We start from the raw sequence: 11,784 nt of genomic DNA on the forward strand, positions 1-11,784 counted from the left end.
TTAGTAGAATAAGCACTTGCCTGCCAAGCGCAAGGGCCTGAGTTCAATCCCTGGTTCTGCCAAAAAAAAAAAAAAAAAAAAAAAAGAACAAGGGGGATATTTTAAGGGAAATGAATGGCAATGTGTTTTTTTTTATTGTAATAATTAAAAAATTTAAACACACACCCTAGTTTTTGATCAGCCCTCATGGTTTTACTTAAAGGAAAGAATTGGAGGAGTGCAGACTTCTGCTGTGCGGTGTGGGGGGTCCTGCAACCCCACCTCCTGCTCTCGCAGGCTTGGCCAATCTTTTCCAGATCCTTCGCTGAATCTCTTTTTCCTCCTGCTCCTCTGAAGAGCCAGCCAGGCTTATGAGGACACAGTGTCGATCCAATGCCTTTAAAGAGGAAGACTTGGCCAGAGTAGATTCTCCCTTAAAAAGCACAGTGGAAAATCCAGCCTGCAAGGTAAATCCTGCTCCAAAGAGCAAAAGCATATTCTTCTAGCGAGTTACAACTCTCACATCTACCAGGAAAGAAATACAGCCTGAAGGAGGCAAGGTAGGAGATCTCGTGTCAAAGGAGGCGTGAGTCCAGGCACTGCTCGGCTGTCCTTCGTTTGCCAAGGATCCCAAGTTCAGCCCTTAGGATGCTGACGGAAAAAGCCAGCTGGATCGTGTCCTGCTGGGTGCTCCAGCGGGGCCCCCTGCCGCGTAGTCGGCTTCTGCTGAAGCAGCTCCGCTGTGGTGTGAGGCGTGGAGACCAAAGCTGGGCAGCACGGGAAGCACTGGCAGAGGGTGAGAGGTGTGGGAGCGACTTGGTTCTGTGTCCTCAGATGGTGTTCTCACAGGGGTGCCGATTCCCCGTGGATACACACACTGGAACCCTCCTGTGGAATTAACACAGCGCAGGGAGCCCATGGGCAGCTGTCATAGCAAGTCACGGCCCTCAGCAGCCCGTAGAGGGTGCTCTCCTGGAGTCCTCCTAGTGACACTTTCAAGAAATAACTTGACAAATGTCACAGCTGAAGATGCCAGCCTCCTGGGGCAGCCAAGGAGGATACCGGAGCCTTCTGTCCCCACCAGTTTCTATGTTGTGTTCAAATCTGTTGATGCTGTTAGGCGCTAGGAGCTGGAAGTGAGGGCGGAGCTCCGTGCGACAGCATTTGCTCAGCATGCATGAGGCCCTGGCTTTGATCCCCAGCACACACACAGCACACACATGCATACGTGCACACACACACAAACATACACACACAAGCACACAGTGGAACCAATTCCTGCTTATCTCACTGATGTGCAGTATTCATGGAGAGCTCCTAGTGTCCTTGTCCTTGGAGCTGTAGATCTCTTACTTCCTAGAGGATGAATACAGAGACGAAACTGGCCAGCACACAGGGCACTGAGGATGCTCCGTCCTGATATCTATTCCAGGACACCTCACGGCTCATCGGGATCCCAGGGGCTGTGAGTGCCAGCCCTGGCCTGTGGGCTCAGGAGTGCGCTGCTGTGGAGAAATGCAAACCAGAGGCGGTGGGGCTCCACTTTCCTCTGCACTCCCGGGACCTGGCCCTTCTCGATGTTTTTCAGTATCTAAATTTGGAGAAATAAGGACCAGCTGCTGAGGGCTGACCTGACAGCTCAGCGGACTAAAGCCCTTGCTTAGGCAGGGCAGCAGCAGCCAGGGTTCAAACCCCCATGTGCTATGCGGGGTGCACTGAGATGGTGACCGAGGCTGGGTGTGGTGGTGCACGCCTGTGATCCCAGCACTTGTGAGGCTGAAAACAGGAGGATCACTATGAGTGTCCCACCTACGTAGTGAGGCCTTGTAGACCCTGTAGACCTTGTCCACCTTGTCCTAAATACAGAAAAATAAAAGAACCAGCTGCTGGTGGTGACAGGGCCGTGTCCTGCTGGGGCTTCTGGATTCATGGGCTGCCTGGGATGGCAGGCAGGCAGGAAGAAGCTCTGCCCAGGGCTGGAGGGATTTTTCTGGGATGGGGGGGGCCTGGCCTGGGAAAGAGAATCAGAGGGTGGCCGGGCTGGTGGTTGGAGTCCGCAGCCTGCCCCAGTGGGGCCCAGTGGGCATTCAGGTTCCCTCGGACGGCTCGGGTCTGGGATTCCAAGCTGGTTCCACTATGAAGAGCAGATGTTGCTCTTGGGCCAAAGTACGCAACGGTCGTCCCAAATGAAATAAAGAAAGGCTTAGGAATTACTCTGCTCGAGAAATAATGTCATCCCTCCCTCTTCCATCCCTTCCTCAGTCACCCTGTCTGACTTACAGTGAAATCTGGACTTGGCACGCCCCAGTCATGAGCATAGCTGAACCAGGGCTGCAGACGGAGCCCAGGTGTGAGGCATTCTGGTTTTATGTTTGCACTTTGCAGATTGCCTGTCGGAAGGGAGCACACTCTCAAGTGGAACACAGCATGCCTGGATTAAGCTGGGTGCTGGAGATCTCTCTCAGGTACCGTATTCCCGGAGGAGACCTCTGGGACTGGCAGAGCAGGGGCGATGTCGGAGGCTGCGCAGCTGGAGTCATGGCTGCGCTAACGACCGACCTGGGGAGCCGCCTCCCCCTCAGTACTCTGCCAAGAGCACTTAGCTCTCCCTGAGAGCAAAACGGGAATTATGATGTCATCTACTGCAGCATTTGGGTGATGATCCAATGAGTAAATGCAGGTCAAATATACAGCAGGTCAGGAGATGGAGTGACGAGTACTTTTTTTATTTTTTATTTTTAGGGAAGGGTCTACAGGGTGTTAGGGTCTCACTACTAGACTGGACTCTAGTGATCCACCTGTTCACAGCCTCCCAAGAGCTGCGATTATAGGCATGTGCCACCACGCCCAGTCTCAATTGCTGTCTCACTGTGCCCCTGGGGTGGGGCCAGCATGGAAGGCATGGGGATTGAACCCCCAGCCCCTGAGCCTACTTGCAGGTACTTTAATCTGCTGAGCTATTTGGCTGGCCCGTTGATGAGCACTTTGTCGAGTGGCGTGGTGTTGGTTTTCCAGTGGCTCCACGTGGCCAGCAGTTAGTGGCATCTTCCCATGCAAAAGCAGGACAAGATGCAAACTTTGGTGAAGACCCTGCTGGCAAGACCATCACCCTGGAGGTGGAGCGAGCCCGTGAAGGCCAAGGACAGCGAAGCCTCCCTCCCAACGGGCAGAGGCTTGCAGGGAGCAGCTGGGAGCTGGCACTGTTTCTCCTGGCCACAACATCCAGAGTCTGCGCTGGGCCTGGTGCTGTCTGAGGTGCGGCTCCTAGCGCTTCAGTGTCCATTGATGGCTGAAGTCTGCACTATGGACATTGCCCGCAGCTTAAGTTAGGAAAGAGGGAGTCATCTCAGGGATGGCTAGACCTGTTGAAAATGTGGATACAGGTTTGGTTGCATGGTCGAGATCTCACATGTGCACAATGCGTCAGGAGGTGGCGGTGGTGTGGCTTTGGGTGCCAAGGGTCAGAGAACGGGATGGACTAGGCCTTGGAAAGAGGAAGGCACTGGGGGGAGGAGGCCGGGAAGAGGGATCCTGGGGGCAGGAGAGCCAGGACACAGACAGGCATGGAAATGAGAGAAGATCTGAGTCCTTTCCTCTGTTCCAGACCTGCAGGCTGCTGGGCAAGGAGCAGAGCCGCAGGCCTGAGGCAGCCCAGCAACGGGGAGCCCTGGGGGTCAGGAGTCGCCGCTTCTAACCCCTCCCTGCCACTCAGTACTCATGGAAGACTTGTATCCAGGACTGGCGAGATAGCTTAGTCGTCTAAGTGCCGGTGTGGCAAGTGCAGGGACCCAGGTTCGATCCCTGGCACCACATGCCATACTGCCCCAGGTGTGCTGTGCCCACCACCAAAACTGGATGGGGTAGCACATGCCTGTAATCCCAGTGCTGGGGAGGCTGAGACAGGAGGATCACTACAAGTCTGAACTGCACAGTGAGACCCTATACCAAATAAATACTAATAATAAAAGATTTAAAAAATAATAAAAGAAAACTCATATCCAGTTCTTTGGCCTCGTGTTCTCATCATGAACTGAATGGATTCAGTCAGAAGGTATTATGGCATATTTGCTTTTTTTCAGCTGTCACTGTCCATAAAGTGGATGACCCCCCCCATAGCCTGTTTATTGAGCATTTACTATGTGTCGGGCCCTGTGCTAGCAGTACCACATCCTGTTTCACTTCCCTCTCCTCCAAAGTAGCAGGTCTTTATTGTTTTCATTTGTCAGACGGTGCTCATGTGTCTGGGGGTGAACAGCAAGCCCCAGGCAGAGAGCTAGGAGGCAGCCGAGTGGGCACAGGGGTGCAGGCCTGGCCCTGCCCTTGGCTCACTACACAGCCCCAGGATGTCTCTTGGCTTCTTTGAGCCCAGTTTCCTCATCTGTGAAGTGGTTCCCTAATAGGACTGGCCTATGAGGTGTTGAAAGGACCTGCTGAAGGAACACCTGGGAATGATTCAGATCACGCAGTACGGACTTTTCCTACGTGCTGGCAGTTATGTTTGAGGCTTCAAATTTCTCATATTTCAAAAGGAAGATGGTAAAGCTTTTGTGCTCTGGAAAGAAAATGAAACAGGGCAATGTGTGCAAAAGCAATTTGGAAATGTAAATGCACAGTGTAGTATTGTTGTTGGCAGGGTCTTCGGCTCCCTTCTGTTGGGAGGTGGAAGGGACGTTAAGGATGGGGGAATTTTATGTGTTGAGTTAGGAGAACGAGATAGAGAATCACATGCTGGGTTTCAAAAGGAATAAATGGTCTTAAATAAAACTGTATGTTTTCCCAATAGATTTGTGGAAAGAACATAAAATCCCCCAGTATTGGCCTCTAGTTTAATGAAAGAAAGGAAACTTGATTTAAAAGCTTGCCGACTGTATCAGAAACATGCGGGTCACATCAGTGAGTGCTACATGGAGTCTTCGTGGGCAAACCGAACTTTCAAAACGCACAGTACATGCTGCATATCCATAATCGGTTGCCAAAAGATGCTAACCTTCAGGTCCTGAAATCCATCGAACATTCTCGAGGCGATTTACTAGCGCTGACCGTTGGGCACACGCTGCTGAATGGGGACTCTCACGGGTTCTCATCCAAGTTTGTACCCGGGAGCAGGCTCACAGACGCACCAAGGGGAGGCTCCGCAGGCCTCCTGCTGCACTCTTGTCTGAGGCTTCACTTCATAGCGTGTTGGACGACGTCACTGGCCCAGGGAAGGAACTCAAACGTTCAAGGAAATGAACCTCAGTGCCCTCTGCTTCCTGGAGATCTGGAGGGAACCTCTGAGCCTCAGCTCTAATCCTGTGCTTGGTATTTCTGCTTGGCCTAGTCTCTGCCTTGAAACTGCCCAAGGCCCACCTTGGTATAAACCCAGATAAGAGTTGTGTAAGGGCATCCTGGTGAGTAACAAGAGGCACCACTTGGCAACTTTCAAGGGTGTTTGGAGCTCGGTGCCAGAAACCAGGCATCAAGGCTAATGTGTATTTTTATTATGTGTCTCTCAGAGTCCTGGCTCCTTTATCCACAGAGGACCCAGGGTTGTTTTTCATAAGATGAGGGTAGTGACAGGACCACCTTTGAAGATGACCTTGTCCAAAGCCTGTGGGTGGGCCTGGTGGAAGCTGGATGAACAACCTGGCACTGCCAGAGGTGAAGAAATGGCAGAATTCAGGGTGGTGGTGGTGCTGAGGGAGAAGGCACAGCCGCCACAGCCACCACTGTTGACACATCGCCAAAACTGTCCTAAAGCCTCAGAAGGGATGGAGACCTTGGCGAGCCTTGGAGTACACTGTCCTCGAGGGAGGCCTTGGTGGGAACTCCGGGTAGTTTGGAAGTGGATGAGGATGGTGGTGGCTGGTCTAAGACTGAGCCTTACTGCACCACATATGGAGGGAAAACAAGGACATTTTTACCGGCCACTTCCTAAGCTTTGGGTTCTGAGAGGAAAGGCTTTGAGCGACACATCTGGGTCTGAGCAGCCCGCAGGCTTGATGCTCACGGCCTCTCTTACACAGCTGTTATCATCTTTATTTCTCTTCTTGATTCCTCAGGAAGAATGGGGCCCGAGAACCCTTCCCCATACTTCAGTGTTAGGAGCTTGCGTTTGTGCTTGTGACCAGAGGCTCTCTGGAGCGCGGCAGGCCTTCTGCTTCCTCACCTCCTGGGAAAGTCCACTCTGAGATCCGTGAATGGGACATGCAGGGTGGCTGGGTGTGAGGCTGAGCCACAGCTAGGGGCAGCTTGGCCAACAGAGAGAGCCCGGGCTGTAAGGAGTCACCAGTTGTAACCCCAGCGGTGTCCCTCCAAGTCTGCATAACCATGGAAAACTCATTTCTAACTTTTTGGTTTTTGGAGACAAGTCTTAAGTTCAAGCTGGCCTTGAATTCACTGGGTAACTGGCTGGTCTGGAGCTCCCAGTGATCTTCAGGCCTCAGCCTCCTGAGAGCACTGGGATCACAGATATGTGCCACCAGGCCCAGCTCATTTCTAACTTTTGGCTGGTGTTCTCATGCTAAAATGAGCGAGTTCAACCAGGTGATGTTTTTCTTTTTCTTCTTTTTTTCCCCCAGCTCTCACTGTCCATAAATTGGTTGCTTCTTCCTCTTCCAGTACCAATGGTACTGCCTGTGGAGCATTTCCTAATCCCCATGGAAGATTTCCATATCCTCTCTCATTTCATTCTTCTAGGAACTTGGGCCATTATTACTCATATTTTCCAGGTTAAAAAAACTGAAGCTTCGGAGTTGAGCAGCTTTGCTGAGTTCTCAGCACTTTACCGCTTAGCCAGGTGGAAACCCAGCTGTATCCAAGTCTGCTGAATAACAGAAACAGCTCAGAATGAGTTCTTGGCTTTCTTAGCAACTGAAGACTGGTGTGAAAAAGCCCTGAGGAGCAGAGAGAGAGAGAGAGAGAGAGAGAGAGAGAGAGAGAGAGAAGAGCACCCCTAACCTCCCTCTGCCCACGCTCAGGCTTGGTGGTATCTTTGGAGTAAAGAATGGGTCCTGGCATTGTGGGAGCAGAGGTGGGTAGTGACGCCCTCTGAAGAAACCACTTAGGCCTTTGCCCTGTGGTTGGTCATAAAATAAAGGAGCCTTCAAATCAGGTGACACAGAACAGAAGTAAGAATGATGGCAAGGTTATCCCCAGGAAAACAGACCAGGTTTGCCAGCTGGGCTGTGGGAGGATGGGGTCGTGGAGATTGTGGACCTGCAGGGAGCCAGGCAGCCCTAGCTATCTGTGAGGCAGGAGGGAGGGGAGGCAGTGGGGATTGAAACCATTTGGTCCTGGGGCTGAGATTGTGTTTGTGGCTTTGGCAAAGGCTTTCTCAGTCATTGCTTTGATTAATCCTTGCCGGGGAGATGGGGCGCCCAGCCCAGCCGGTGTTGTCTTTTGCTATGCAAAGAGCAGGGAGCCAGGGAGCCTGGGAGCTGCCGGAGCTTCCTTATTTGGAACACCCAAGAATCTCCTTGTCCCTTGAAGAGATGGCAGTGTGGTGTCACTGTGGCTGGAAAGTGGTCTTGTGGGGGGGGGGCAAGTCCATAGAGCCCAAGGAGGAGGCTGGTGACCCCAGGAGCTCACACCGAGGTAGCTGGGAGTGGATTCAGAAAGAAAGAAGAAAATAATAAATTTTGAGAGCAAGAGTCTTGAGGGATTGATCTACTCAGCATTGTCAGTCAGCGTGGACAAAGAGGGGAGCTTTTATGTTAGAGGTTTCTTTTTATTTTAATTTTTTCTTTTTTAAAAAAGAAATCTGACCTTTAATAAAATTTGTAAATCTCTTCACCCACCAAAGACTCTCAGGGAGTGAGAGGCTTGAAAACATTCTTTAAGCCTATTGCATTCTTAAATTATCCTTTTTCTTTTCTCAGACAACGCCCTGAAGTCTTTATGCTTTGTAGAATATATTGATCAGATTTGAGTGAAACCTTGAAACTGTCCCCGAGGGTTGACTATGATCTTCCAGTTCTCAAGTCTGAAGTTGTGCGTGCTAAAAGTTGAGACAAAATAAAGGAAAGAAGGGTGATAATAGTTTAGAGAGAAACCCAACGGCAAATAAAGGGCTCAGGGTGGATGGGCAGTGCCTGCAGAGGAGCAACCGGAGTGACGCTGAGAGAGTTGAGACATCTGTGGGTGACAGTCGCCTGGGTGCCACGGCCTGAGAGAGTGCACGTGTGCGTGTGTGTGTGTGTACGCGCGCTGGACAGTGTTTTCTTCCCATGAAGCTGCAGTTAGCTGTGCCTTCACTGGAAGAATCACTAAGACACCATCACTGAGCAGAAAGCAGTCCCAGAGCTCCGGTCCCTTTTTTGCAAGTGGTGGGAGTGCTTGATGGGCGGGGCTCTGTGGGGGCGGGGCTTCGGTGGGCGGGGCCGCAGGGGTTATCTGTAGGTGGAAAGATCTGGGGCAACCACAGCTAAGGTTGAGAGGTGAATTCTGCAGGATGAAGAGCTGGCAGGAGGAAGGCTGTACACCAACAACAAAGACCCACATCCCCTCCTTGGTGTTCGAGGCCGCAGCATATTTCTCCTTCGGTACAGTGTCGTGGGTCCCCCACGCGGGGCAGCTGTGTTTTCCCTTTTCATTTCCTTCTCGTCCCAGTGGCATAGAGCCCTTCTAGCCTTGGCATAAAAGCACCCAGTTCCCCTTGTGGCCATGGCTTTTGATAATGCAGTCTCCCCATCCAGATGACTTAAGAGTGGCCTTAATAGACCATGTACTAGAAAACAATAGGCTCACTGGCCCCGAGCCAAGGGACTCTGTAACGCGCTCCAGGTTGTGCGTTGCCTGCTTTACCACTCTTGGAAGCTGACACTTACACTTCCCCATAAACGGCAGCAATGGCGTGCCTTTTAGACGAGAAGCAGCTGTACTGTGTACTTTGGCTCGGGCCTTTCCAACGTGGGACCGCTCCTGGGCCAGGAATGCAGGGCCAGCGTATGTCTGTGACCCCCTTTCCAGCCCTTAGAAGCAGCAAGGAGTACTGATGGAAACCCTCATCCATCAGCCTTTTCTGGAATGTTCCAGATAGGGAGGAGGAGGGGCAGGGGAGGGAGTTGATGGCACAGCCAGCTGTCTATATGCAAAGGCTTCCAGTCCATGGATTCAAATGGTTGTAGATCAAAAACGTTTGGGAAAAAAACTTAGGTCTGTACTGAACACGTGCAGACTTTTGTGACTGTCATTCCTGAAATGATACAGTGTAGCAAGTATTTACAGGATATTTACACTTTAGTAGGAATTAAATACTGTAGAGATGATTTGAAGTATAGGATAGGGTAACTGTAGGTTATACATAAATACTATGCAATCTATCAATCTGTCTGTCTGTCTGTCTATCTATCTATCTATCTATCTATCTATCTATCTATCGTGGTATTGGGAATGGGACGCAAGGTACTCTACTATGAAGCTATATCCCTGGCCTTTTTATTTTATTACTTCAGTTTTTTATTTTGAGACTCTTACTAAGTTGCGCTGGCTGACCTCGATCTTGTGGTTCTCCTACTTTGGTCTCCTGAGTGACTGGGACTGAAGCTATGCACCCGTGCATCTGGCTTACACTATTTTAACTATTGAGAGACTTGAGCACACTCAGATCTTGTGTGGATGACCACCTGGTTGATTGTCCTTGAAAGAGGAGCAGTTGTCTTCGTTTTCGCTGAGCCTGACCCTATTTCTATGGACAGAGCTGGCTGGGACTTTTGGCTTTAAGCAATGCCTATTGGTCTAGCCAAGGTGCTGGTGGTAGTCTTTGAAGACGACACGCACGCTTCCTGGGAACACCCACCTGCTACTCTGTAGTGTGAGGTGGGTCAAGATTGGATGCAGAGCCGATGTTCCATGCTGTCAGCTGGGATTGAGCTTCAAGCCTTAAGATAGAGGCTATGACTTCCTGGGGCTTGAAAGATTCCACACCAGAGCTGAAGCACTGGCCCCAAAACATTAGCTACAATCTCAACTGTGTAATGCAGATTACTCTTTGCATAGCCTTCTCCTGCATATATCAGAGGTGATTTCGGGTGTCCCGCCTGGCCTAGCTCGTGCCACTCACCTGCTTCCTACCATTCTCACAGTCACTCATCCTCAAGCCACTTCCTTCCTGATGAATGAATAAAACCCAGGTTCAGCCCTGGGTCGAGGCCTTTGTTCCAGTTAGCCATCATTGTAGCTAGATTTAGGACCCCTTGGCTCCCCCAAAATACAAATATACCTTAGTGTCTTTATTCTCACCATGGGTCACACTGGGTGTGGTAGATTGGGATTAACTTGATGGGATGCCAATAGTTTATCCATGGGATTACGAATATAAATTTCCTGGGCCCTGGAACTAATCCCTCATAACTTCGAGCTCAGGATATGGCAATATCAGCTCAGGGGATGGTAATCTCATGACTCTGATGAGCTACTTCTAGTGGCTATGGCATTATGGGCCATGCGGACACAGTCTCTGGGGACTTCCCAGAATAGCAGTTTGAAACACCAGCACACGCCAAGTTCTTTACTGATAAGCCTGATAAGCCTTTCCTAAATTCTCACTGAGGGGAAAACCTTATTCTAGGGCTGGTGCACATTCAGTTTTATAAAACAAGGCATAGGATGTGAAGATGAGATTGAACCAAACTTTCCAGAGCATATGTGAACCTCTTAAAAAGAACATTTCTCACTGATGAAATTTTGCATTTGTGATCTTTTCCATAAAAAATATTCCTTTTATACATTTAAGGTGGAGGGATGAAACAGACTGTAGTAGCTTTTCTCTGGAGCCACTTTTCCCTCTTCTTTGTGCATGGTTTCTGTGTATTGGGTTTGAATTCCTTATGAGTATTTCCTCCAGAAATGAACCCCGTGTTCTGGGAGCTGCCCTTGGTAATCATAGAGCTCTGAACTTTGCTATGGGGGCGGGTTAGTGTGGAAGAGAAAGGGCGTGGACCAATTCCAGCCCCACTGAGAACAAGGAACAAGGCAGTTATCAAGCTGCCTACGCTGGGGATACTAGTGGTAAACCATGCATTTGTAGGATAGTTATGAGGATTAAACACTTTACTGTCCATGCAGTGTTCAGTTAGGAGTGCTGTTGGAGGGGAGTGATGATCCCAAGAGGGAGGACAGTAGTGTGCCAGGGTTCCAGTGTTGCACATTTGTCATTTAAGAATTGCCTCAGGTTTCCTCCTGGTCATCTTCAGAGACACTTCCTCTGGTCAGTCCTGCGTGTGCACATTCTTCCTTTCCTACTATCATGAGGGACTTGGAGATGGTTCAGAGCTATGGGAGGAGACACGCGAGATAAAATTTTCCACCCGGACTGAGGACTGAGTCCGTTGTCCTGAATGTCTCTGTCTCTGATACTCCTAGCAGCAGCTGCTCTGTTTCAGCCGGACCAAGCCCCTGATTTCTCCTGCAAGTCTGATAAGAGAGGAATCTGGTCTTGCTTTGGATTTTGCTCGCAGGTTCTGTTCAGCCTCCCTCTCACCTGGACAGCTTCTTACTCACACTCCTTCTGGCAGTTTCTGGATGACCCCTCTTGCTTTCTGAAGGGTTTTCTGGGGGGAGGGGTAAATCTTTTAGCAGGCATTGGAAACAATGTTGAATTATTACAGAGTAAGTATGTCAGTCTGTGTCCCACCCAAGTACACATACTGAATGTTTTCAGCATTCATTTCTCTCACACATGCCTTGTCTCCAGAGGGAGCCTCTACTCTGACCTCCCTCACTGTAGGTTAATTTTAGGACACGTTAAAATTATATATAAATGGAACCACCCAATATGTACTTCTTTTGAGCTAGGTTTCTCTCATTCCGTCTGTGGGATTCCTC

The sequence above is a fragment of the Octodon degus genome, unplaced genomic scaffold (genome assembly GCF_000260255.1).
Source record: "Octodon degus isolate 3935 unplaced genomic scaffold, OctDeg1.0 scaffold00052, whole genome shotgun sequence".
In the NCBI taxonomy this organism is placed as follows: Eukaryota; Metazoa; Chordata; class Mammalia; order Rodentia; family Octodontidae; genus Octodon; species Octodon degus.